Source organism: Pinus tabuliformis, chromosome 5_2, assembly GCF_031772625.1.
Source record: "Pinus tabuliformis cultivar Carrire ecotype Pingquan chromosome 5_2, CPIR1, whole genome shotgun sequence".
Taxonomy (NCBI): Eukaryota; Viridiplantae; Streptophyta; class Pinopsida; order Pinales; family Pinaceae; genus Pinus; species Pinus tabuliformis.
Genome location: NC_142306.1, coordinates 808,055,892 through 808,081,385, shown reverse-complemented (window position 1 = coordinate 808,081,385; position 25,494 = coordinate 808,055,892). Strand labels below are relative to the sequence as shown.

The 25,494-nt window shown below is 36.0% G+C and overlaps 1 pseudogene; it reads right to left on the bottom strand.

Annotated features, from left to right (window-relative positions):
* Positions 1–3,169: 3,169 nt before the first annotated feature.
* Positions 3,170–4,286, bottom strand: LOC149161778 (methionine aminopeptidase 1A pseudogene; annotated as a pseudogene).
* Positions 4,287–25,494: the final 21,208 nt, after the last annotated feature.

Below are 25,494 nucleotides of genomic sequence, written 5' to 3'. Positions count from 1 at the left end.
GGATCTCACCAACCACAATAAATTCCCTCACTTGGCCACTAATCAATACATGACCAAAATTTACTATGAAGAGATAGGGGTCACAATGCTGGAACCGATGAAATGGGTCAAATGCATCAAGCAGGCCAGATTGTTGCATATCCCATGTGTGCAACACTTCCACTGATCCATTATTAATACTTTCTTTGTGCACAAGTTACTCGCGCTGGTGCATTATGGTTGTTTGTGGTTAGGTGAACCCATCCACATAACAAATATGTTGATCCATCGAATTATGAAGTTTCCCTATAAAGGGGCAGACTTCGCCAAGGAGTTTGGGGGCAAGAGAAAAAAGAAGGAGCTCGTGGATAAAATGAAAACTGAGTTTGTGTTAGTCAATAATTCGCACAGGTACTCCATCCCCTCAATTATAGACCAAGCGGTGCAGTTTTCTGCTCAAATTTTAGCTGGAAAGATCATGAGAAAATGTTGCGCAGACAAGGTTCTGGTGCCAGTAATTTCGTTGGTTGCATAGTGCATGAAGGGGGTGTAGTACAACTGGGCACAATACCTTTGCAAGGAGTCCTTAGCAAAATTCCACGAAGTACAGGAGGAGAGCAAGGCATTTTACTATGCCTGGCTCCTATCATTGATTGTACTAGTTGCATGGTGACTATTAGAGGATAGTCAGCTCCCTCCATAGGAAGAAAATTTACAGGACATAGTGAATTTCACTTTGATGTGGGTGATGAAGGATCTAGAGAGGATCATGGAGTCCATTTTTTTTTGGATATTGTTCAATATGGACCTTCGCACATTGATAAGTCAGCGGCCATGGTTGTCTCCAACCTTGTTTGAGTAGTTGAGGGCCTTCGTGGAATTTAAGGCTGACTTTCACAATGTCTCTATCCAAGCATAACAAGACCCTAAGAAGATCTAGCATAAGTTGCCATATTTAGTTACAGAGGTCGATGTGTAGGAAATCGTGGGACTATGGCTAGCGGATTGGAGGGAGCCCACAGACCTTGGCGTAGGAACTAGTAGAGGAGGAGAGAGCTCCTCCATGCAGACAAAAGCTGAGAAAAAGAAGAAAGAAGCAAAGCAGGCAGTAGCATGTGAGAAGACCGCTCAAATGAAGAAGGATGTTATTGCTAAAGCCACCACTAAAAAAGAGTGTACTGAGAAAGAGCGTGTTGATAAAGAGCCCGTTGGAGAAAACGACACATTGGAAGTCGAAGCATCGACTTCACAATATACTGAAGAATAGGAACAATCCAAGTAAGGAGGCGAGATGATGCACAGACTAGTCCCTTTAGGCTGTCGAAGCAACAAAATGAGACAACTATCGGACCAAGGAAGAAGCACAAATCAGACAAGAAAGCACGCATTGACCCCATGGTCCTCATAGAAAGGGGACCTTGATGAAATCGAGGACAAGGTCCGAGATACCACAACGGAACTATGGAAACAGTTTGAGAAGCAATACGTACAGATGCTTTGGAGCATCTAGACAGATCTGTGCAAGTTACAGATTCAGACAGGCAGAATTCAGGCAAGTATTGGACAAGTGAACAGGGTTCAAGTGAGCCTACAGTAAGTGATCATGGGCATCATGGAACCAGAACAGACTCTGGACCTCAGAGTCATTTCCTTTCTAGAAGGAACATTGCGCGTAGAGTTAGAGGAAGACAATGCCCAACTTGTGAAGATCAAAGGAGTAAGTATGAATTTAGTCGTGCTTCCACTTTAGACCCTCCACGTGTTGCATCAGGGGGTCTCAGATGACCTTAGTATCAAAGAACAGCGTGCGCTATCGGTAATAATCGAAGTGAAAACGAACAATGAGAAGATCTTCACTGAGAAGGTTCAGTCTCTTAAGGAGAAAGGATAGATCGAAGCACGAAGTCGGAGCCTAGAAGTAGCGATTACAAAAGCGTGTAACTCAGTGCCAGAGTTACACATTTCAAAGGATGCAGCAGCGTCAGTAAAGGTTAAAAAATTAGCCGCTGCAGTGCACTAGTCCAAAGAAGAGGTAGGCCGAGTTACTTTCAATTTCCAGATGAAGATCTTTGAACTGCAACTGAAACCGCAGCCGACTACTCTGTCATAGGTCAGGTAGCAACGTAGCGCAACCATCAGGGAACATATGGCTACCTTGGATAGTGCAGTATCAAGCTGCAATTCTGTCTTTGAACATGCAATGGAGTTATGGACCACTTTTCAGGAGGACTTTGTTAGCACTCAGGATTGTACCTCAAGGCTGAGAAAAGGCAATCCCGAGGTAACCACAGACCAAGCTTTTAATCTGGCATCTAGCCCTGCTAGACTAGAGAGGGCTCTCTCTTTGCCAACGAAGGGTGGCTGCAATAAATGAATCTTAGGCTAGCTATGAAGTGCGGGGATTTGTTTGAAATTTTTGGGTCGAAAATAGCAAGAGAAAGGACCATTGGGCTATGGAGTTGATGCTGGTTTCTGCCGACAAACTTGGGGCAAAGTAGGCACAATGCTCAACCAGATAAAAGATGTAAATGAGAGAAGAAAAGAGGAGAAAGCTCGTTGCCCTACAAGCATCAATCAGGGGATGGATCTACAGTGGCAACGTTATAAGAAAGAGAAACACAGGGTTACTCAATAGAGAATCTAACAGAGGATGGATTCTGCAAAGATAATCACTACACTTAACAACAAAGTCATTGTGAAAGGAGCATCATGCATGGATGGATTCCTAACATTTCCCTTAGATAATGTTGTAACAAGAATTAGCAGAAAAAACAAAGTATGTACGTGATCTCACAAGGAACACATGTTGGACATTAAACACCGTGATGGATCCCAAATCTAAAGGGTTGAAACTGCTCCATTAAAAATAATATTCAGAAAAATCTTTACACATTCCAAAGCAGCCTCACTCTACTACAAAATCGAACCCTTACATCTTCCAAAATCATCCTATATATACCCTATTACATATTAATTGTGATTTCCTAAACATAGGAATCAAAATAAATAAATAAAATAAAAAATAAAAAACAAACAACCACATATGTTTATGCGGTCAAATAAAATAAATTAAAATTTAAGAATTAAATTAAATCACACTAAAATAGAAGAATTGGTTTGTTGGCACTCGAATTGCTGAAGGTGTCATCGCTGGAAATCTGGGATGTTGAAACAACTGCTGATTTTATGGCTAAGAAATTATGCCATCTGTTGTCACAGCAGTCCATCCATCTGGCCACATTCTGTCACGCCATACTCTTGCATTGATCATGGGCTCAATGGTGAATGTTTGTCCAGCTTTCATGATACCCACAACTTTATTTCGGCCATAGTGAGGTATATTTGGTGCACAATGAAAGAGTTCACCAATACCATGCCCACAATAGGATTTCACCACAGAAACCCCTGCCATTGAAGCATGTCGAATGATAACCTCTCCCACTTCACGAAATCTTACTCCTAGTTTCATTATAGCTATCACTTTCTCCAAACACTCATATGTAGACTGAACTAGATGTTGAGAAACATCATCAACTTTTCCAACGAAAAAAGTATCATTCAGATCGCCATGGACACCATTGTAATAGACAGTTACATCCACGTTCACAATATCACCTTCCTCCAATCTCCTGGCATCTGGGATGCCATGGCAGATAACCTCATTAATAGATGTGTAGCAAGACTTTGGAAAGAAGTGATAGTTTAATGGGGATGGATATCCACCGGCAGCAATAGTTGCCTCGTGGACCACTTCATCAATTTCATCTGTGGTTATTCTTAGCCTGACAGCTCTAGCAACAGCATCAAGGACCTCTCTGGAAATCCTGCATGTCTCTCTCATCCTTTCTATCTATTCTGGAGTCTTAATCTCGACTGTATTTTGTAAATCACTCATTGGCTCCACTTTCGGTATTCCATCATATGCCCAATCCAGCTTTGCAATATTACCAGCAACAAGTCGCTTAGAGGAAATTAGATAAGGTCTCAATGGCCCTGGCCAGTCAAAATATGGAAGTCTAGAATTTCAAGTCTGGCCCTTTTTTCTTTAAGCAATATAACCAGCCTCTACTAAGTGCTGCAGATATCTACTCTTCTGGGCTATCTGCCCTAAGTGCTAGAAATCTCACCTCTGTATGCACAGATTTATGAGAGCTCCACATCACCTTAAAACAATCTTGAGAACAAAAAGCAGCATTTACATGTGGTAGTTTTAGTTCAACGCATTTAGGACACTGAAGCCGAGTAGTTTTGCTACAATGGACACAAACTAAAGTGGATTCACCACCATCAGCTGTTGATCCATCCATTTTGACCAACACACTTCAAGACCAATCTTGCTTCAGATGAAGCTGGCATAAACTGTGATAAATATAAATTGCCACAAAGTTGTAAAGTACTGAAAGCAAATGAGACACCACTCACAACATATTTCGATGTGTTGTGCACATTATACACCTCCTTGGATTGGCTTGGCTTGATGTTTAACTTGTGTGTGGTGGCTGCATGGCGCATGGAATTTGGAGCTGAGCTTGGCCGTTTGGGCACTCAATTTTTTAATAAAAATTGTAATTTTCAAAACTTGACTTAGGGGCTTATCTTCACTAATCCACTATTCCTTTGTCTTTCTCTTTCACCTTGCTTCCTCTTTTCATTCCTACTCCCCTCCCCAGGAGAAGACACTGCTCATTCATTTTTCCAGTTTGAATGCACTAATAGACATCTTAACTTGACAAATGAAACTAGCAACATTTTGTATCTTTCATGTGTGGTTCTGAACAAGAATATCATTAACTGGTAAAGTGAGGACCCAATCATGACTTTCTTTAACAACACATATATCTTCCTCGACCTACTTTAAGTTTTCCTGTAAAGCCCGTTTCCAATACAGTTGAGTTCGCTCTAAGAGATATGGAGATAATATCAAGCCTTCTTTCTCCAACAATGGACAAAGCAAGAAAGAAGCCTGCACACACATCGTGGTAGCATGAAAACCTACTTCTAGATTTCAGAAGGATGTGTATTTATTCACCAACTTCACAAAATGTTTGATTTCTTTCTAAGCCTATTTTAAAAAAAAATGTGGAATATTCTGGTGATTCTACAGAAATTGTTGCAAAATTCCTTTGTTGCTTGTGAAATGACTGAAAAAACCAGTTGTGCTAGGCTTGTAGCATAAGTTTCACGGTAGAATGGAATGGAAGGAAAAATACTTTGTATATTGCTCTCAAGTCATGAATGATAATAATTTAATAACAATGTGATTGCCTCAGGACCATCACCAAGTCTGAGCATACCAGACAATGCTCTTCACAGCTCAGATCCATGCACTACAGGTTGTTCAGCAATTTCAGGAAATTGTTTAGAAAGTCTAGCCTTTCACTCACTAACAACATATTGATATAACAACAATTCTGATGATGAAGAGTCTCCTTCTTTCTGATATTCAATTAGAGCTCTATCCTCTTCATCTGATGACAAAAGCGAGGATCCCATCCAGGAGTTGAATGCTGCATTAATGCACCTCTCCAACCCAACTTGTGATAATTGTGTTGGAGCCTCAAGCATCTCAAAACCTACTGTGAGGCTTCCATAAGGTTCACCTTCATCAAGAATGACAGTTTCCTTGTGCCTTAAGAAAAATGGAGTTCCTCCAAATAAGAAGACAAGGCCCCAACACATAACTTCATATCACCAAAATAATATACTAGATCAATCACTTTCTTGAGTGAGGATAGTTGGCCCCAGAAGCAATGTAATTAAATACAACGTCCATCAGCACCTCAATACCATGCTTGTGTGCTTCTCTAACAAGCATTTTAAATTCATGAATTGCATCTCGTCCACAATTCCTAACACCTGCAGCAGCACATCAAATCATTGGAAAAAAGAAGTTAACAGTTGAGTAGCGCCAAAAATTCATCTTGTGATCACCCATAACAGGATTATCTGAGTAATATTCCAATTCATTAAACTTCATGTAATCGAGTTTAGTTCTATCTATCCTTCATACCAAGACTGAGATGAATAAATAATGGCCCATTGATTATTAGGTTCGATCATAGGAAGCTAAACCATATTTCAATAAACCATCCTAAAAACATATCATCCAAAGTGATACATCTCTTGCCTATTTCAGTGGACTGCATGTCTAGAAATCATGCAGCCTTCATATTATTTGAATTTGGAATTGATATTGGTGAGAGAAAAAGACTGATACAACAACTAAGTTGCTAGTTGTAAGATGTCTATGTCAATCACTGATCTTGTTCTTTATTTTCCAATCTCCCCTTGAGAAATTAGGTTTAGTAGAGGCATGAATTATCTAAATATCTGATTTTCACACCATAGAATAGGTGTATCTTGATATTTTCAACTCTCTTGACTTAAAATAGTAATTAACTAATGGTCTCTGTCATGTATGATACTATTAATACATCATTAAATAAACTTTGCAACATACATCAGTATACTTGATAAAGAAACATTTTTGCTTGCATGAAGAGATTCTTTCCAAGCCTTGGGTAGCAGAAATTTGCAGGAAACAAGAAAAGTTGAAATCTCCTCACCAACATTAAACTTTACCTTTAGTTCTACTTTTCTTGCAAACCCACTTCTCAGGAACCAGAGTAAGTGGAGGGTTTGTGCTTCTATGGTTTGATGGCCCCAATAGTCTCTTGAAATCTTGTTGCATATGGATAGCTAGTGCTACAACATGGTCAAAAACAATTGAACCATATGGTGGACACTTCAACAGACTATGCAGAGCTTGATGATACGTTTGCATAGCCATTGATGGTCTAGCCACCTTAGCAAGCTGACGATCTTTGTCATTTAAAATAATATCACTGTCAGCAATGTACAGTGCCCTATGCCATGAATTGGAAGTAGGTTCTCAATTACCAAGAACCGCATCTCCTTTTCCTCGGGATCATTAAATACATGAACTGCTGCACTAGGAGATCTTTGAGTCAATCATTCAGTCGATCATATCTTCTGATCCAAAAGCCAGTTTCAGGAGTGTGATATACCGTTGGAAAGCTCTTTCCGAGCCATTTCTAATGAACACACTTATGAAATGTTTTTCACTGAAGCTCATGTGAAAAACATCTCTAAAAACCAGACATGGTAAAAGCCCATTTTGATCACTGGTGACAAGCTGCAAAGACTGGAACTAACTGTTAGGTCCCTATACTACTAGTGTAACCCCTTATTGTTATTAGTACAACCCCTTTATTATATTTTTGTGCCCATGTAGTCCCCATATTGTTATTAGTGTGCCCCATAGAAGCCCACTATTGTTATTATTGTTCCCCTACATTATTATTGTTATGTCGGCTTTGATTATATTATGACCCCTTAGACTCCTATATATAGAAAGGAGGTCTTGTCATTTGTAGCATCCAAGAATTGTTCATTTGTGTAATGTAAAGGAGGTTTCCCCCTCAAAGAGGCTTATTTCTAAGGCGTTTATCTCTCTTTTCTATCATTTTGTGAGCTAGTTTGATAACATTTGGTATCAGAGCTTTGTATTCTAGGGTTTCGCTGCTCCAAACAAGTCATCATGGAATTTTCACTATAACTATTTTTCTGCGATGTTTCAGAAGCTAAAAAAAAAACCCATTTGAGGGGAAATTGCGCTAAACCTCGGGTCTGAATTTCAGATCTTGTCTCGCTATATTTTCGGATATATGATCTGAGGAATTTAGGGTTTTTCCGAGCTCCATAATTTCATCTAAAATAGGTCATCATGGAATTTTCACTATAACTTTGTTGATACGAAGTTTTGGAGGCTTAAAAAAACCCATTCGAGAAGAAATCAATCTGAACCGTGGATCTAAATTTCAGATCTTGTCACACTATATTTGCGGATATATGATCTGAGGAAGTTAGGGTTTTAGAAGACACCTGATTTACATCCTAAACAGGTGACCTGGGGAAAATCGTCATAACTATCTCTCTGAGCGTCAGATTGAAATTTCATAAGAACTTATAGAAAGAGGATAGATTCTAGATTTTTGTGTATTTTTTTTAGGTCATAAGGGTGAAACAGTGACATGTGGCACTTCATACAAGTGCTCTATTAAACCAGTCTATAATCAGGTCATCATGGGAGATTTGACATAACTCTTCCTTGCAGATTCCAATTGCGATCACACTTGTGGAGTTAGAAAGAGGACTCAAAGGGCTATTACAGGTCGTGATTTCAAAACTGGAAGATCCGAACTTACATAGTAATAGTCGTTTCAAGATCAAGCTCCTAAAATCAAGAAAAGGCGATATGAGGAAGTTTGATGGCAAGGATCTGGTAAATTGGATACTACAGATGGAGCAATATTTTGATCTACATGAGGTGCAACTGTTAAAAAAGGTACGTATTGCATATTCATATTTAGAACCAAATCAATTTTTATGGTATAAAGGGCTTTGTTCTCGTAAACCACTTGTTAGGTGGTCAATTTTCACAGAGGAAATGATAACAGATTATGAGGATACAAAGAGAAACACCTTATTTAGCCAATTGATAAATATCAAACAAAAGTATTCAATGGAAAATCACATTGAGGAATTTAAAAAATTGAATATAAGGGTAAATGATATTTCAGAGAAGCAAAGGATTGATGTCTTCATAGGTACTTTAAAGGATAACATTCAACATGAGGTTCGTCTTTGGGAACCTGATTCATTAGAGAAGGCATTCAGGTGGGCAAGAAAAATTGAAAGCGAAATTATGGAAACAAGGAATCCCACCACTCACGACTACAATTATGGAAGTGTTTTTTCTCCTAGCCTTCCACAACCTACAAGGTTTACACCACAACAATTGGAATAAAAAAGAGAAAAAGGGCTTTGTTACAATTGTGATAGCAAATGCACTAAAGGTCATAAGTGTGCTATCAAGAAATTATTTTATATAGATTATGAATAGGAGGAAGAAAATGATCAAGAAACATCAAAAGAAGAGGATATACACTAGGAACCAACCCTAGAGAAAGAAGAAATGAATCCAACCATATCTTGTAATGCAAGAAGAAATTACCACTCCTAAAACTCTCAAGATAGAAGGACATATGAAGAAGAAAAAGGTTCAAGAAGTGAAAGATCACATCGAGAAAGAAGAAATGAATCCGACCATATCTTGTAATGCATTGGCCGGAATTATACCTCCTCAAACTATCAAGATAGAAGGACATATCAAAAAGAAAAATGTTCAAGGAGTGGAAAATCACATCAAGCATCAAGAAATGAATCTGATCATATCTTGTAATGCATTGGCAGAAATTACCATTCCTCAAACTCTCAAGATAGAAGGACATCTCAAGAAGAAAAATGTTCAAAAAGTGAAATATCACATCGAGCATCAAGAAATGAATCCGATCATATCTTGTAATGCATTGGAAGAAATTACCACTCCTCAAACTCTCAAGATAGAAGGAAATATCAAGAAGAAAAATATTCAAGCAGTGAAAGATCACATCGAGCATCAAAAACAAGTTCTCCAAATTTTAAAGGATAACACCACTTTGGTTCAGAATTGAATGAAACAATAGGCATATCAACATCGCAGTGAAAGAAGTTTTGATGTAGGCGATTGGATATTTTTACTGCGACATCTAAGTGCAATACTACATGCACTTAAGAAATGGTGACCTTACCTAATGGGAAGACACTTCAAGGTAAAAATGGATCATTATAGGCTTAAATACTTTTAGAACAAATATTATCTTTAGAAGAACAGAAAAAATGGGTCACAAATATGTTGGATTATAACTTTGAAATCATCTACAAAAAAGGAAAGTAAAATGTTGTTGCAGATGCACTCTCAAGAAAGGATGAGGATGTGGAAGCATTGTTTTGTGCTATTTCTATTATCTAACCAGATTGGATAAACGAAGAAAGTGATGAATGGAAGAAGGACGAAGAAGTGCGGCCACTCATTCAAAAGTTGCAGAAGATCCATGTTCAAACAATATTGCCAAAACTTGATGAGGAAGGAAAAATCATATTGGAACCTAGCGTAGTAATAGAAACAAGAACCCGATAGCTAAGAAATCAATCAATTTCAAAGTATCTCATAAAATGGAATAACTTACCCGCTGAAGATTCCACATGGGAGGACAAGAGTTTTATACAGAAACATCAAAGAACTACTCAAGCATTGAGGACAACAATTTTTGAAGGAGAGGGGCATGTTAGGTCCCTATACTACTAGTGTAACCCCTTATTGTTATTAGTGAAACCCCCTTATTATATTGTTGTGCCCATGTAGTCCCCATGTTGTTATTATTGTGTCCCATAGAAGCCCACTATTGTTATTATTTTGCCCCTACATTATTACTGTTATGTCGGCTCTGACTATATTACGACCCCTTAGACTCCTAAATATAGAAAGGAGGTCTTGTCATTTGTAGCATCCAAGAATTGTTCATTTTTGTAATGTAAAGGAGGTTTCCCCCTCAAAGAGGCTTATTTCTAAGGCATTTATCTCTCTTTTCTATCATTTTGTGAGTTGGTTTCATAACTCTAACTTGTAGAGACTGGGTGCATAATTCAGAGAGGCACAACAAAACTTCAATGAGATCAACGCGACTATGCATATTGGCACAAATCCAGCACTTCGCACACTTACAGGAAATGAACATATTACAAGCACAGGTTGAGGAGATACAACAAAAGGAACAAGTTTTGAAGGCTTGGCTTCAGCCATGGAGAGAGGAAGCGAGCGAAGTTACTTTGGCTATTTAGGAGAATTTGCAGATGTTCCAACAGACACAGAGGATCATGCGCCTCGCAATGGAGGGACCAACTACAGAGAAGTTGGTCGAATAAGTGAAGTAGGTCACAGTACATATCATAGCAGACCTTGAAGTACCGAAGACGTAGTTCAACGAACTCCACCACAAAGTGAAAAAGCCAACCGAGTGACTCCTTCAAATCCTAGGTCAACAAACCATTATAGTTATAATATTTTAACTTCTTACAACATCTTGCTACTATGAAGATTCTCTACAAGAGCCTGCAACAGTCATGGGACCCACCCATGCTTGACCCACCATGCACATTAATGCTAGCCTAGCTTCCATCATACTGATTCTTGTGGAGATCAATGCTAACATGGTTAACATCAATTCCAACACATTTTCTACCACCAACATCAATGCTAGTCTAGTTGACATCAATGCCAACACACTTGTTTCCACTGGCCATCCAGAAAATGCCAACTATTTAAAAAATAAGTGATACTTTGGATTTGTGAATCCCTCATAGTAGAAGTAGGGCAAGGGCATCCCCAAATATCATAAAATAAGATAGAGCCAGGGTGGATCACCCCAAGACAACTGATCTAAGATACAAGAATAGAATGGTAATAGGAAGACAAAGGAAGACACTTGAAATTGGTGTGAGTTCCATAAGTACCACTCTCATAACACCGATGAATGTCATACAAGGCAATCATTAGTGGTTGAGCTAACATCCTCAGAGTCAAATGCATATTCTAACTCTAAATCAAACCTAGACAAGGGGAAGAAGATCATTGATGTAGAAACCAATGCCATTGTTTCCACCACCAAGGTCCAACTAAGTGGGCCTAAAGATATGGAGGAAGGTGAGTGCCTCTTTCACTCATATATGTGGGTGAAGGGTGTTCCATTTCATTCATTGTCGATAGAAAAATTCAAAAGAACCTCATTTCAGCAAAGGTTGTTGAGCGATTGGACCTACAAACAACACCACACCTGTAGCCATACACCATCATCTGGCTTTGCCAAGGGAAATATCTTTCTATCAGCCAATAGTGTCTCCTACCCTATGGAATGAAGCCCTTCAAAGATAAGGTTTTGTGGGATACTTCTTCCCTTGAAGTTCATGGTTTTAATTTTAGGATAACACTACTTGTGGAAGCATCATGTTGTATATGAGTCTAGACCTCATAGTGTTATTATTACTTTGGGAAAACAATTATACAAGATAGCAGAGGTAGCTCCACCTATTGTCATTTCTTCGATCTCTACTAAGAAATGCAGTAAGGACATATGCTAGATCAAAAAATCTGTCTTCTTCCTAATTCTCTCTCAAAGTAAAGAGAAGATTGTGGCCACATCCATGGCCTCCACACATGTACCCTCCATGCAGCAACAAAACGTGGACAAGGTCATGGAATAATATAAAGACATCTTCTCCTCACCCACTAGGGTAGTTGTGGACTGTCAAGTCAAGCATTCAATTGATCTGATCCCCAGTGTGCCTCTACCCAATGGGCCAATCTACCACTTCTCTCTTATAAAAAGTGAGGAAATTAAGCACCATAACCAAGACCTACTTAGAAAATGGAACATCTAACTGAGTTCCTCACCCTGTGGAAGCCTAATTATACTCGTGCAAAATAAATATGGAACCTAACAACTCTACATTAATTATTGGGCCCTAAACAAATCCATAGTCATAAACTAGAATCTGATTCCCCTTGTTGATGACCTTCTGACCAGCTCAAGGGGGAGAAGTACTTCAGTAATATTGATTTGCATTTTGGCTACCACAAAGTCCCAATAGAACGAATGGATGTATGGAAGACTACTTTCAAGTCCAAGGAAGGTCATTTTCAATGGTTGATCATGCCCTTTGTTTTGTCAAATGCCCTAACAACTTTCATGAGTACAATGGATGATAATGTGTGTCCTTTCACTAATTGTTTTCTGGTTGTATATTTAGATGATATCCTCATCATCAGATAGATTTGGGTAGAACACTTGCAGCATATTCAGTAGGTCCTTCACACTTTTTGGAAGAACAAGTTATTTTCTAACTTGGAAAAATGATTCTTCAGTGTGACAAAGGTCCAATACCTACGTTACATTATTGATGAGAAAGGTGTGCATGTGGATCTAGCCAAGATCCAAGTAATTCAATATTGACCAACCCTAACAGCTCTAATAGATCTTCATAGCTTATTGGGCCTTACTAAACTCTACCATATTCATGTTGGGGTTCTCTTATATCGCTTGGCCCTTAAGTCAAGTGACCAAGGGAGGAGAAAAAAGTAAACTTATTTTTACCTGTGTCACAATAGAAGGAATTTGATGATCTAAAACATCACCTTTTCTCTACACCAGTCCCCATCCTGCTAGACCTGCAATAGCCATTTAAGATTGAGACAAATGCCTCTAACTATGTTATTGGTGCAATCCTCACTCACAAGGACATCTAGTGGCCTATCACAGCGAAACACTCTCTAATATTGTTCAGAGATACCCCACGTATGATAAGGAAAGGTAATCCATCATGTAGGCCTGCCAACAATGGAAGCATTATATTCTAGAGAAGGAGACCATCATCCACACTAGTCACATACCGCGACAATTTATGCAGAGACAAGTGAAGTTACAAAATGATTGCCATCAGAAATGGTCCATGTAGTACCTACAAAAACTCCATTTAAACATCAAATGTAAGAAGGGTAGCCCCAATCATGTTGCAAACTACCTCAATCGACCCCCATTTGTGGAGCTAACCATAGTGCTTAACTCTTGTGGGCATGAGATCTCTATGTGGTCAAAATTATACAAAAATGACTCGAAATTCATTGCCACAAACCAAATGTTGATGGCAGGAAAGCAAGTTCCAAACTTCCACCTCCAAGATGCATTGTTGTGATACTTGGGCCATATGGGAGGCACATTATAGTTAGGTGGGAGGGCACTTTGGTGTGGAAAAGAAAATATCAATACTTCAACTACATTTCTATTGGCCAAAGCTTTGATAGGATGTCCAACGATATATCAAGTCATGCATTACTTGTGCCATTACTAAACCAACCATAAAAAAATAGGGGTTGTGCACTCCTCTACCTTAGTCTGGACAAGACATAAGAGTCAGTCTCCATGGATTACATGTTATTTTTACCATCCATTAAGCATGGTAATGATTGTGTGTTTGTGGTGGTTGATCGTTTCTCTAAGATGGTCATTCTAACACCATGCAAGAAGAGTATCATAGTTGAAGCCACTGCTAAATTCTTCTTTGAGAATGTTTGGGTTCATTTCAAGTTATCTTGGACCATTATTTTTTATAGGTACAACAAGTTCCTCAACACCTTTTGGTCCAACCTATGGTGTCTCGATGCCAAATTAACCAAATTTACTACCTTTCATCCCCAATCAGATGGACAAACAAAAGTGGTCAATTGGATGATCGTGCATATCTTGCACATGTACAACTAAAATCACCCACATGCATGGGGTGAAAACCCTTCATATGTTCAACATAGTTATAATAGAGAACTCCACCACTCTATTATCCATAGTCCTTTTCATGTGTGTTTGGAGTTTCAACCTTTGACTCTAATTGATGTAGCTATGTTTGTCGCATATTCATATACTGTGTCCTCCCATACTCAAGTTGAGGTAGATAGGGTAGATAATTTTTTTGAGCGGATCCAACACCTTAAACAATAGGTCCATCATATCCTACTGAAATCCAATGCCAAGTACAAGTAGCAACATGATTATCATAGGGTTCCAAATAAGTTTTAGGTTAGTGATAAGCTATGGTTACATTTATAGAAATATCACATGCATGCCCCAATATGAATCTAAAACCACTCTGATGTGGGTCATACACAATCACAAATGTTGTGGGTTATAATTATTTTGAATTGAGCATTCCCACATTCCTTGGCTTACATCTAGTTTTTAATGTGGAGGTGCTTCAACCATATTATCCACCTTTGTTGGACACCTTAGAGGCAATAGAGTAGTTGACCCCTATAAATCTCAAGCCTAACTACATTATATAGGTTGTAGGAAATCATGTTGGCATTATGATACAAGTGTTGTCCTTAATGGCAACTCACTCAGAGAAAGGTACAAGTGATGGCAACTTGATCAGAGGACAGATCTCAGTACAGCAGGACAAGAAAGAGATATACGCAGGTTCATTAAGGAAAACCAGCGTGTACACATAGGTTGGCTTCAGGAAAAGCGCGTACATGTGAAAAGTACCTTTGGTCCGTGGCGGTTAGTCCTTGGAAGTTGTGCCTATGGTTTTGGACCATGGTGTCTCGACGGGCGTGTCGATCCCTAGTTTTGAAGTTGATGGTATTGTGTTACTATGGTTTTGGTCCGTGGTATTGTGAAGTGCCTAAGGCTATATAAGGAGAAGATCATTAGGCAAAGAAAGCAAGCGTGTCTGATGAAGTGAGAAGATCTGGTATTGCTGGTTATCTGTTCGGGACGCTTCGCAAGGGTCGAATCTGACAGCGAAGGTATAAGTAATTATTTCTAGATCTGCACGCGGGTTGCCTTTGGAGAAAGTACGTATACACGCGGTTTTGTGATATCGAAGTAGCGTATGCATAATAAGATTTGATATTTCAGGTTGCTGTTGATTCTGGTGGTTGTTGCAGAGTTCTGGGCTCTGGTTTGTGTTCTGTGTTCTTGATGACAGGGTTTCAGTGATTCAGTATTGGGTGATCTAGAGAATTGTGATGCAAGTATAAGTTGATGATTGTATTGCAGCAGTGTTTGTTTTATACTCATGGATCCAGTCTGAAAATTGATGAAACGTGGTCCCTGTAGGAAAGAAGGTTGTAGCCTTCTGTAGGGTCAGCACCTACGTACTAGTAAATGGATCGGCTAGTACAAGAGCTGAGGGGGTTGTAGCTCCCTTCCAAAAGTAGTTGGAAAATGAGAGAGGGTTGTAGCCCTCTGCAGGTTGTAGCCTGCGTACTGGTATAAGGCTGCACCAGTACAAAAGATTGTAAACTGAAGATTCTTATTAAAGAAAGAAAGAGACGACTTGCAGCAGGTGGTTTTCACCCACATTGGGTTTCCACCTTATATCATGGTGTTCATGTGTGTGGCTTTTATGTGATGATCTGTTCTGTTATACTGCATCTGTTTACTGTCAATGTGGTTAATAATGTTCTGATGCTTTTACTGAAGATAAGCTAACTGAATCATAAGATTTCTGGATATACGCTAGTTTCTTTAGACACAGTAGCGTGTACACGCTGGTTCACTTAACTGAAGTAGCGTATATGTTTTTGAGCATGAAATTTGAAAAGTTTTATTGATCTGATAATACTGATTCACCCCCCCCTCTCAGTATTATTTCCAACAATTGGTATCAGAGTAGGTCCTTCAGAGGAAGCTTGATCGCTTGAAGGAAAAGATCCATCAGAATGGCTAATCCAGAAAGAGAGGCACACATCAGGCCACCAATCTTTGACGGGAACAATTTTACCCACTGGAAGATAAGAACCACTGCATATCTACAATCTCTTGGAGCAGAAGTTTGGGGAATCGTAGAAGGAGGATACAAATTCCCATCAGCAACTCCTACAGATCCAGCAGAGAAAAAGCAATATGAGCTCAATGCCAAAGCTGTTACTGTCCTATTGAGTAGTTTGACACAATCAGAATTTATGAAGATCATGCATTTCAAATCAGCCAAGGAAATATGGGACAAAATCGTTACAAGCTACGAAGGAGATGATCAGGTAAAAAGAGCAAAGCTTCAAACTCTCAAAATCCGGTATGAAACTCTTAAGATGCATAGTAATGAAAGCATAGCTAATTATTTCCTGCGTATGGATGAGATTGTAAATTTGTATGAGGGATTTGGGTGAGGAATTTGAGGAAGTTGTCTTAGTTGAAAAGGTTTTGAGATCTCTGTCTGCTAAATTTGATTCTAAAGTATCTGCCATAGAAGAAAAGGAGAATGTGCAGAAAATCACCATGTCACAGCTTCACGGGATCTTAACTGCTTTTGAAATGTGACAAGAGGTACCATCAGAAGCCGCATTCGAAGCGTCAGAGGAAGAATATGAGGTAAATTTTGTTAAGAATCTTGAACGGGGAACTGGACGGTTCAAAGGTAAGCTACCTTTCAAATGTTTTCTATGTGGTAGAGTTGGTCACTATGCTGCTAGATGCCCTCATAACAAAGGAAAGATATCTGAAGAAGATGGTAGAAGCTATTATACCCATATTAAAAGTTCATTCAATGATAGTGAAGATATTAGAAGTCTTATGGCACATGAAAAGAAGAATGCTTCATCCAATAATAGTGAAGATATCAGAAGTCTCATGGCACATGAACAGAAGAATGCAGAAACTAAAGAAGTTACCAAATTAAACGAACAATTGGAGACAGAAACCAGGGTAAGGGAGCAATTGCAGGATATAGTAAAGGATCAGAGCATAACTATTCAGAGACTTGAATCAAAGATCCTCTCTCTAAAAGAAGATCTTAAAAAATCAAGAGAACAGAACAGAGAAGCCCTTGAAGATCAAGAACATGAAGTGATCAAACTAAAGCAACAAGTGGAAGAAGGAAGAAAAGCTGAAGAAGACCTAAGGAATCAATATCTAAAAAAGGAAGAACAACATCAAGTTGAGGTAAATATCTTGAAAGGTAAATTAGAAGAAAAGGATAAGCTTTTACGATTTCAAGATAGTACTAAAGTCTTGGACGATATTCTTAATAGTCAAAGGTCTCCTGCTATCAAAACTGGTCTTGGTTTTCATGAATATGTTGAAGGTGAATCTAGTTCACAAGGTGAGGCAAGAAACTCTAATGAGAAATCTGAAATGCTCAACAAGGAACAACCAAGGAAAGAAATTCCTCAAGGAAGATCCTTTACTCCTAACTATGGACGTGATAGACGATTATTTCCTCCACTGAATAATGTTGAATGTTATGTATGTCACAATCTTGGACATGTTGCAGCCAGATGTAGAAGTAGAATGGTTCAAGACCATTACAAAAGATCATCGCATCCCAGGTATTTCAGAGGATATTGCTTTGCCTGCAATGCATATGGACACAAAGCAATTGATTGCGATAGAAGGAACATGAAATATGTAAGATGTTATACATGCAACAACTATGGGCATAAAGCAAGGGAATGCAGGAGCAGATTTCAAAATTCAAAACAAGAGGACCATACATCATCACAGTTCCAGGAATTGAAGAAGACAGAGACAGAAAGGTGTGGCATAATTCAGACAGCTGACACAACAGACACAGGGGAATCTGAAAGTGATGAATTTCAGTATTCCATCTTGCATACGCTGATATAATGAAGACAAGGCGCGTATATACACGAGTTACAGGCTGCAAAGTCGCGTATATGAAGAAAGGGCAGCAGAACAGACCCAAGAAATGGTTCAGTTATGGTTGGCTCAGGCTCAGGGGGAGCATAAAGGGCAGCAGAACAGACTCAGGAAATGGTTCAGTCATGGTTGGCTCACGCTCAGGGGGAGCATATACTTCAAATTATTCATTGTGGTTGGAAGTTACTGATGAAACTAAATGATACATCTTGTTGTTTGATCAAAGGAATGGTATTGCAGGCTTATGTGCATGGTACAGATCATATATGATAAATGTTAGTTATTGCTGGTCTTAGAACCTGCATCTGCTCAGGGGGAGCATGGATAGATTGCTACACTTTGGCATACACAAAGGGGGAGCACATTTGGAGATTTCAGCAGGTACTCAGGGGGAGTATGGACAGCAGAAGGTATACCAAAGAAGAGAATATCTTGGTCCGCCCTTTTCCCTTGATGTCAAAGGGGGAGAGTGACTTGGTGTGGTGGTTGCCATCAAGTCCAAAGGGGGAGATTGTTGGCATTATGATACAAGTGTTGTCCTTGATGGCAACTCACTCAGAGAAAGGTACAAGTGATGGCAACTTGATCAGAGGACAGATCTCAGTACAGCAGGACAAGAAAGAGATATACGCAGGTTCATTAAGGAAAACCAGTGTGTACACGCAGGTTGGCTTCAGGAAAAGCGCGTACATGTGAAAAGTACCTTTGGTCCATGGCGGTTAGTCCTTGGAAGTTGTGCCTATGGTTTTGGACCATGGTGTCTCGACGGGCGTGTCGATTCCTAGTTTTGAAGTTGATGGTATTGTGGATTTTAGAGATCTGTGGCATGAATCTTTTAAATAATTGACCGGAGAATCCACAGTTTTATCATTTTTGGATCGACGTTTCGAATCCCAAGTGGGATCCATCTTCAGGATGAGAGAATGATGATGATAGAAGAGCAGCGGAGAGGTAATAAATAGTGATGAGGATGAAACGATTATGAAAACAAACAAGTCGGCTGAATTAATAACTTTATTATTTTTATTTTTATTTATTTATTTATTTTTTTTATTTTTTTTTATAATATGTTAAAAAATTTTAAAAATATTTATTTTGATATGATAATTAATATTAATCTTAATAAGAAAATAATAACCAAATAATTTAATTAAATTATTAATAATATTAATAATACTAATTAATTATATTATTAATATTAATTAAATTGATTATAATAATATTAATATTATTATATTAATTAATTAATTAATAATAATTATATTAATAATATTAATTATTGTTATTAATTAATTATATTAATTATTTATTGTTTTTGAATATATTATTAATCCTAAATATATTAATTAAAATATTATTAATATATTATTAATACTAATTATTATTAATTATATTAATTATATATTATTATTATTAATTTATTAATTAATTAATATTTAATTATATTAACCATATTATTAATTATAAAACTAATCATATTACTTATATTATTAATATTAAATAAATTTGTTAAAGAATTAATTTTGTTATGAAATTAATTTAATTTTATACCTAGGAAGGAATAATTCTAATGAGAATAAACCTGGGGTAATAATATTATTAATTATATTAATAATAATATTAATATTAATATATTATTATTATTAATGTTAATTATTTTAATTATGTAATAAATTATTATTATTAATATTAATTAATTATATTAAATTATATTATTGTTAATATATTAGTTAATATTAATTATAATGATTATATTAATTATTATTCTTAATTATTTAATTATATATTATTATTTATAATTATAAAATAATTCCTCAATATATTAATTAAATTATTATTAATATATTATTAATTATAATATGATTATTAATATATTAATTAATATTAATTAATTATTTATTTATTTATTTATATCAATTATATTATTTATTAATTATAAAATTATTAATAATAGTTCTTATTAATAATGTTATTATTAATATTAATTATTAATAAGAACTATTATTAATAATTTTATAATTAATAAATAATATAATTGATATAAATAAATAAATAAATAATTAATTAATATTAATTAATATATTAATAATCATATTATAATTAATAATATATTAATAATAATTTAATTAATATATTGAGGAATTATTTTATAATTATAAATAATAATATATAATTAAATAATTAAGAATAATAATTAATATAATCATTATAATTAATATTAACTAATATATTAACAATAATATAATTTAATATAATTAATTAATATTAATAATAATAATTTATTACATAATTAAAATAATTAACATTAATAATAATAATATATTAATATTATTATTATTATTAATATAATTAATAATATTATTACCCCAGGTTTATTCTCATTAGAATTATTCCTTCCTAGGTATAAAATTAAATTAATTTCATAACAAAATTAATTCTTTAACAAATTTATTTAATATTAATAATATAAGTAATATGATTAGTTTTATAATTAATAATATGGTTAATATAATTAAATATTAATTAATTAATAAATTAATAATAATAATATATAATTAATATAATTAATAATAATTAGTATTAATAATATATTAATTAATATATTTAGGATTAATAATATATTCAAAAACAATAAATAATTAATTAATAACAATAATTAATATTATTAATATAATTATTATTAATTAATTAATTAATATAATAATATTAATATTATTATAATCAATTTAATTAATATGAATAATATAATTAATTAGTAGTATTAATATTATTAATAATTTAATTAAATTATTTGGTTATTATTTTCTTATTAAGATTAATATTAATTATCATATCAAAATAAATATTTTTAAAAATTTTTAACATATTATAAAAAAAAAAAAAAAAAAAATAAATAAATAAAAATAAAAATAATAAAGTTATTAATTCAGCCGACTTGTTTGTTTTCATAATCGTTTCATCCTCATCACTATTTATTACCTCTCCGCTGCTCTTCTATCATCATCATTCTCTCATCCTGAAGATGGATCCCACTTGGGATTCGAAACGTCGATCCAAAAATGATAAAATTGATGGTATTGTGTTACTATGGTTTTGGTCCGTGGTATTGTGAAGTGCCTAAGGCTATATAAGGAGAAGATCATTAGGCAAAGAAAGCAAGCAAGTGTGTCTGATGAAGTGAGAAGATCTGGTATTGCTGGTTATCTGTTCGGGACGCTTGGCAAGGGTCGGATCTGACAGCGAAGGTATAAGTAATTATTTATAGATCTGCACGCAGGTTGCCTTTGGAGAAAGTGCGTATACACGCGGTTTTGGTATATCGAAGTAGCGTATGCATAATAAGATTTGATATTTCAGGTTGTTGTTGATTCTGGTGGTTGTTGCAGAGTTCTGGGCTCTGGTTTGTGTTCTGTGTTCTTGATGACAGGGTTTCAGTGATTCAGTATTGGGTGATCTAGAGAATTGTGATGCAAGTATAAGTTGATGATTGTATTGCAGCAGTGTTTGTTTTATACTCATGGATCCAGTCTGAAAATTGATGAAATGTGGTCCCTGTAGGAAAGAAGGCTGTAGCCTTCTGTAGAGTCAGCACCTACGTACTAGTAAATGGATCGGCTAGTACAAGAGCTGAGGGGGTTGTAGCTCCCTTCCAAAAGTAGTTGGAAAATGAGAGAGGGTTGTAGCCCTCTGCAGGTTGTAGCTTGCGTACTGGTATAAGGCTGCACCAGTACAAAAGATTGTAAACTGAAGATTCTTATTAAAGAAAGAAAGAGACGACTTGCAGCAGGTGGTTTTCACCCACATTGGGTTTCCACCTTATATCATGGTGTTCATGTGTGTGGCTTTTATGTGATGATCTGTTCTGTTATACTGCATCTGTTTACTGTCAATGTGGTTAATAATGTTCTGATGCTTTTACTGAAGATAAATTAACTGAATCATAAGATTTCTGGATATACGCTAGTTGCTTTAGACACAGTAGCGTGTACACGCTGGTTCACTTAACTGAAGTAGCGTATATGTTTCTGAGCATGAAATTTGAAAAGTTTTATTGATCTGATAATACTGATTCACCCCCCCCCCCCCCCTCTCAGTATTATTTCCAACAAATCATATCATGGACACCAAGGCAAAGGATACCCACCAATGACACATCCAATTCTATCGAGTTTTGAAAGTCGAGCAGCTTCTTCACCAATGAAAGTGGCTCACCAGGAGCCAAATTCAGTAGAAGTTTCCCCATATGATGGGGTCACTCAATGCAATGAATACCATAATTTGATTCTTAAGGGGACATGATTTATCTAGGTGGATATCGTTGGCCATCTACCTACAGTACTGGCTCAAAGCATAATTCTCCATCTTGGCAGTTTTTCTACAACTTTTGGGTCCTAAACTTCTGGGGTTGTTTTGATGCCCTAATGATGTTTTTTTGGCATGGTAGGGACCTAGGATGTAGCCATAGAAACAACATGGGTTATTCTAAAATGTTTAGTTCTCAGCTAGACCTTTCCAATAAGCTACTGAGCTTGCTAAACAAATATTGTATGCAAAAGTTATGACCCTGGGAAGTTGATTTACCAACTAACTCTAGTGGGGCTCACAAACCTTTTGGTATTTCATCTCTTAGGGTTACATTTTTGGATGTTTAAGGTTTCCTCATCGCTTCTAATGTTAAAAAGGGCCTTTTCGCCTCATTGTAACTCACTCTAAAGAAGGTTCGTAGTTGCGACATCTCTTCTTAGAGATAATCTATCACCATTCAAGCTAGTTTATTTTCATGTTTCATTTCTATAGTTTTAACTCTTTCCATTTTTATTAATAGAAGTCAAGTTTCATTGGTTATAAATCTATATTTCATTCCATTCCCTTCATAAATTTGGATCACACTGCTTGGTAATTAGCCCTTGCGGGCTCCAATTTTCACACTCAAGCCCTAACTTCCATTACTTCCCTCATTCTCCTTCTTTACTCCATCAACATAGCCTCAAAAGAGAATGATGTAATGCCCCATATGTGGTACAAGTGCTTGGAGATGCCACCTTGGCTAGAGATTTGAGCTGATTTGGCTTATACAAGTCACCTACTTTCCACTTCTTCCTTGTCCACTTCATTAGTTAGCTTCAGATTATGTTGCTTGCAAATCCACATGGAAAGCGTTTTTGCCCCATAACTAGGTCCATTGTTGTAACTAGAGTTTTGTGAGGGAATTATGGCTTCTTTGAAGGAGAAGTGGTTCATCTAGGCATAGAGAATCAAATGGAAACCTTTTTTACCTCAAATCTTGTAGCATGATGCCTTGGGAGATAAAAATGCATTGGGAACTATGAGCCTATCAGGATGCAAAGCCAAGGCCAAAGGAGAGTGAAAAATACATAAGATACATGACACATGTGAGGTAGGGGGTGCATAAGGATTAGAAGGGATAATGACAAGGAAAAGTACAAATAGTGATAACCCTTACAAGGCTTTATTAATGCAAATGCTCCCTTAAACCATGATTCTTAGTAATTCTTATTCCATGATTCCCACATGCCATCCCAGGATATAAGAATATCCATAAAGGTAGGGATTTACCACCCACCATGGGGAAGTCAACAATACCATAGAGGAAGACATATCATGAAATAAACAATACCAAGATAGTGATGGTCGTCCACACCAACGAGGATCTAAGAGTCAATTTCACAAGATAATGCACATCCACGTGGCTTTATAGCGCTATAAGGCACATCCTTTGGGCTCATATAGCATGACCAAAATGTTTTGGAGTACCCTTGGTAAAAGAGGAGTAACATGAGGGAAATGGAGAGGGGGAGGAGGGAGAGGATGAGAGAGAGGGAGGGAGGGAGGGTCTTGTCAATAAAAAAATTTCGTACAAGCTATTTTCTCTAATTTTTCCACTCTAAAAGCAGTGAGATGTATGAAAAATTATATAATGATCCATTTTGGATCATATGATTTAGATCCAAGACTTAACAATTGTAGAGTAGGGAAAGTGTTTTTTGCTTGTCTTCTATGCAATATTATTAGTGTTATGCCTCTTTCTCTTTCTCATCCACTCAAGTTTAGACAGTCCTTCAAGGAGTGAAACTTATGATTTTTTCTCTTTTCTTTTAAGAGCTAGTTTGTCTATTGCTTACTTACCTTAAAAGTGTAAAACTCAATTTCTTGTTCTCTTTCCCTACCATGAATTTACTAGTGAGGGTCAAATAATACACATCATACAAAAAATATTATCAACTCTCAACCACAACATCAAATTAAGAAGATTCTACTAAAAGATAAGAACCCAATGAAAAAACATAACTAACATGATTACATCAACATACTCAAATCCCATTTCATTCCAATTCACCAATTCAAAATAGTTGCGATGCAATTAATTCTTTTAGAGAAAAAAAAGGAAACAACGCTACAAAAGTTAGCATAAATAATTATTTATAGAATAGCCATGCTTTAAAATTAGTATTTTCAAATGCAACAAAACAAGATAAATCCAAAAATGATATTCATATCACCAATAAACCTAAAAATTGCTTCACCACTATTATAGCATCTTTTGCCATTCATGTTCATTGAATGCTCTTAATTGGCATGGGTAGATCCCTCTTCCCTTCCAAAACTACCCTCATATTAAAAGAGAAAATTTCAAAATATATACGCGCTCTGCCCACAGTATATCAAAATATATCAAAGTCTAAAATTAACAAATGAAAATGAGTACAGATCCATCTTCGTAACTACATAGAAACAACATAAAATCATAAAAAATTGGTCCAACTAAACGAGAAATAACAAAGAAATTCATTAGAAACAAGTTAAGACATATGGATCATATCACATTGAGAAAATATTTATGATATTTAAAGAGTATATATAAAAGGATATTAGTAATTTTAGATTTGTAATGTTTTATTGATTCATCGTGTGGTCCTATTTTATTGAGGTTAAGGAAACTTTAAAGATAAGAATACACTAAAAATAATAATTAATAATTCTAATACATATTGCTATAGAGGATTTGTTTATGAAAAGTAGTTGGTGTGTGCTAATAATTCATATTAGAAAAAGGTTAAATATCTTTGATCTCGGTAAGCAATGAAAATTTGGAGGCAGCCGCATGAATCATTGATGAGAAATAAGAATTTTTTTAATATCATATAAAAAGGTATATTTATTATGAAATTCTCTTTAAATTTAGGATTTAAAAAATAAATTCCCCCTATATGCTTTCAAGGAATATGGCAGTTTGTTTTTATGGGAAGTTAATGGGAATTAATTTTGAATCGTATTATATGGATTTTAATATTATGAAATAGTTAGAATTTAGTGTATTTATTTGTTTAGATTTAGGGATTAAATTTTTTGAAGTGTAAATTTTTTTAGAGTGAAAGAAAAT